The sequence below is a fragment of the Manduca sexta genome, unplaced genomic scaffold (assembly GCF_014839805.1).
Source record: "Manduca sexta isolate Smith_Timp_Sample1 unplaced genomic scaffold, JHU_Msex_v1.0 HiC_scaffold_3170, whole genome shotgun sequence".
NCBI lineage: Eukaryota > Metazoa > Arthropoda > Insecta > Lepidoptera > Sphingidae > Manduca > Manduca sexta.
The window spans coordinates 1-4,346 of record NW_023594209.1 but is presented as its reverse complement, the minus strand read 5'-3'; the positions used below and the strand labels follow the sequence as shown (position 1 = coordinate 4,346).

The 4,346-nt window shown below is 36.3% G+C and overlaps 1 pseudogene; it reads left to right on the top strand.

Moving 5' to 3' along the window:
• Positions 1 to 1,231: 1,231 nt before the first annotated feature.
• LOC119192789 lies at positions 1,232 to 3,827 on the top strand (annotated as a pseudogene).
• Positions 3,828 to 4,346: the final 519 nt, after the last annotated feature.

Sequence of the window (4,346 nt, the reverse complement as noted above, 5' to 3'; positions counted from 1 at the left end):
GATATAACGGATACAGAGCAGATATTTTTATGATACGATTTTTTTTTCAATTAAATTTATAAAATAACATTGTTTTACTATAATATTTATACCTACTGAAATACGCGTATAATTACGACACTATAAAAATATAAATAGTCATAATGACTACCATTATTACTAAGCCCGATGATTGAATTCAAGATAAGTATCGCAAAACTGCGTTATTTAACCTTTACTTAATTCTCGACACGTACGATATACATATAATTTTCCGAATCGCGTACAATTTTAATTTCGCCATTGACCGTCCGTTTATTCGTTATCACAGTTTATTTTGGCAAGAATTATACTTTGCTTTTAGCACGTGTTTATTGATAAACGTTTATTTTTCTTATTCCATTTCGGTGTTTAATATTTTCATACGATAATATCGCTGTTTGTGTTTTATTTTTAGCTTACAATTAGAGCCGTTGTTTTATTTTATACTTTGTTTTTTTTTATTCGAAAACAGTGGAAGTAGCATTTATTTGATGCAATAAATAAAATGTAAGAAATATAATATACTTTACAACTGAATAGTACGCACTTGGTCTAAGGTATTTTTGATTTTAAGACTTTGTTACATTTACCAAAAACCAGTTACAAAAATATAATGCAGCTGCTGGGATACAATCCATGTCTTATTTAAAAATTCTGCTAATCGCTTCTCCAAAAAGATTCTTAATAAATTAATATTATTATTGTGTATTAAATAAATTACGTAATCTTACTCTGATTTAATAATCCTGTAGAGCTCAATAACAATAAGACTCAATATTTCTCTACATAATTCTACATGTGAATCCGTTATTTTGAAGAAACGCAAGCGCTACAATAACGGCCATCTGCCGCGGTGCAAATCATATAACAAAAGGTTTTTGGCCTAATGCCGGCGGCTGCCCAGAAGTGTTTGAAGTTAGTTTAAAAACGGGTTGCAGCCGGCAGCCCCAACTTCTTTTTAATTGTTGTCCCAAGTGCTTTATGTTTTTTGTGTGCTTCTTCAAAACTAACAAAAATATTTCGATTGTTTCAGAATGTGATCGCAACCATCAATCAATGACGGTAACATTCATCTGACCAAAGCAGACAATGCGGTCACAAGCTTCAAAACCTGTACCTAAGAAAGGGGATTTAAAACAACTTTAAAGGCATCAACTTCGAAACAAAATAAAAAGAAGATTGCTACTTCGAAAAAGTAAAAAATTGGTAGGTAAGTCTTTAGCGAAAGGTCAGAAGAAGAACAGCAAAGATGATGTTGCAACTAAAAATGATGAAGAGTCTACAGTTAATAAAAACGAAACAACTCCAGATACAGCCAAGGTTGGTACGTCTAGAACACGAAGCGACTCGCCAGCTAAAAAAGCAAAGAAAGATCCTAAGGAGAAAAAAGATACGGTTAAAACTACTGCTGAAACCAATGTAAAGAAAACTGCTGTTAAAAAACCTGTTAAGTCAGAGAACAAAGGAAAGACTACCAACGCACGTGCATCAAAAGTTGGAAAAATAATGACCCAAAGTACAAAGCAAAAACTGAAGCAGCTAAGAAAACACCAACCAAATTTTCAAAGGTAAAACTGTTATCAAAAAGGGACGACAGGAAATCAAAGAAAAAATCCATCAGCAAGGCAAGAGCCTCAAAAAGAGCATAGCGAAATTGAAAACAAAGATAATAAAAATAGTTGCGATAAGAATAAAAGTAATCAGGAGAAGAAACAGGAAATAGAGCAAATTAAAAAAGATGATATGATTAAAGAACCTAAGGAGACAATAAGGGATGACTCGTGTGTTGACGGGGGCAGAAAAACAGAGATCAAAATTATTACTGAGAATTCGCCTGATAATAATTCTTCTAAAGCATCTCCCTACCACCCCTACAGATACCCCGAAAACTGAGACCGAAAGGCCTCCGAAATTTTTTACTTCAAGTCGATCTCCAAGGACTGTAGACATCGATGTAAAATGTTTAAAAAATTCAAAAGGAAACCTAAGTGTTTCTGAGAGGTTTTTGTCAATGAAATTTGAAACTAAAACTGATGACAATTGCAAAGACAAAAATGCTTCAAACACGCTAGTTTCTCAAGGCCCAGACATTGATGTGTACACATTTACTGAGAAAGTTGATTCTCCAAAAAGTATTTTATCAGACTTTCGAAGTCCTATAAATAAAAATGTCGGGCGGGTGCGCCCGATAGCAAGAGTAAAAGGAACCGTTATTGATAAAAAGACCGAATCGGAAAAGAAAAAATATTCGCCACATCGAGCCCATCGAGAGAAGTAGTTAAGCAGTTAAAAGCTAATAAGAGGTCTGAAGAAATAACTACACTTGAGAACGAAAATACCGATGTCGCTACTTCAAGCGTAGAAGCAACCATTATCGCTAGTGAGACAGAACATGACGATAAACCAAAACCAATAGTAAGTAAATCTTATAAAATGGTTGCCAGAAAATCAAGTGTAACTGGAAAGCCATTTAGTCCAATAAAATTTTTGGATACGGAACCAACACCGAATAAAAACGAAAAATCATTTAAATCTAATCAACCAGTAAAAAAATCTCCTGTTAAATCGAAGAAACCTATCAAAAAAAGTAGTTCATCTGATGATGAACTTGACACGTCAAAATTTTCGCTTAACACCAAAACATTTAATTATTCTTCATCGGAAGAAAGTGTTAACGAGTCTAATGACGATAATGAAACCAAAGAGTCTTCAGGATCAGACACGTCTGCAGAAATAAAAAGCAAAGGAATAAAAAGTATAAGAGGATAACTGACAGCGTAAAGAAAACAACTTCTAAAGAATTAAAAGAGCTGTCGAAAGATTCCTTAATTGACTTAAAAGATGACTGTGCTCTTTTGGGTGGGGAAAACCCAGTAAGAGGCGTCTTAAGCTCTTATCCATGTGGACTGGGCCTAAAAAACATAGAATGGCCTCCTTAAATGCTATAGCTAAAGTCCACTGCCTTTATGAAAATGAAAGCAGGTCACATATGGAGCTGGGCCTAATGAAAACGGTGGATAGACAACTGTTACCTAGCACGTCAAAGCCCCTGCTATCTAAAAAGAAGGAATCTAAACCGAAAGAGGAAAAACAAGAAAGTACATCTGAGTCCGAGTACGAAAATAAAAAAGAAAAGAAAGATGAAACTTCTGAAAGTTCCGACGATAGTCCGCCACAAAGGACACTACGTGGAGTACCAGGCATCAGAAGCGCTGGCAAATACTGGGATCCAAAATCGTCTACATCTTCCAGTGAAGATAGCGAACAAGACACGAAAAAGAAGGCCGGACCAGATAAAAAGAAAATCACCAAAACACCTACTAGCAAATCCGATTCTGATAAACCACCGGCAAAATGAAAAGACAGCTGGCGTGCCTGTAAAGAAAAAACGAAATAGAAATGAAGTTGTTATGGATCTGAAAGACATGGTCGTGCAAAAACGTATGGCCAGTCTAAATGCCACAGCTATCTTGGCCGCTAGTTATGAAAAACGGTCGCCTAAATCTAATAAAGATGCAACAAGGTCGGACTCCTGCAGTGATGAATCTTTTCTCAAAAGCCAAAACGTAGCAGCTTCCGGCGTTAAGTCGGAATCAAAAACGAAGAAACTAAAAGAAGTGGATGATGCCGCGTCGGCGGATCGAAAGCAGAAAATGGAATTTATAGTCAATCAAGATACTGATGTGACGATAACCGGTGTTTATTCTACACACCATCACGAGGGATTCTGTACTGTGTCGGGTATGCAGTATCGTATATCTTCTACAAGCCACACGCAGACTACGGCGACAGCTAATTGTGAGAAGGTAAATCACTTGTAAATTAATTATATCGACAATCGTGTATAAATTTAAGGCACGTTTATTAATTAAGGGTGTAGGTGTGTTATCGGTAGAAAGTCGGCAAATTGGTGGGCGCATAACCCGAACGTAATAAAGACGGCGTGCCCGGTGGCGCTTCGACTCTCATTAATACCCAGTAATGAAGTAAGTTCTATGTAAACACGCCTCGGGACCTCATCCGCACATTATCCTTCATCGCTTTACCTCCAGAAAGTTATCGTAGAAAAGTAAACCTTTTGTACGTGAAATAAGCAGCTAATTTCAAATGGGAGATTATTATCAAGTGGGGCGCGAACGATTTACGCGTGAAAGGAGTAATCATCGTACTACTCCGGACGCAGATTATATCGTCTGGCGCATTAATCCTTATTAATGTTAAATCTTTAAAACCTCCAGTATAGTAACGCGATATAAATATTTACGCTATTAGTATTTATAATCAATTAAGCCACAAGAAGCTGCTGCCGTTACAATCGTGGTCAA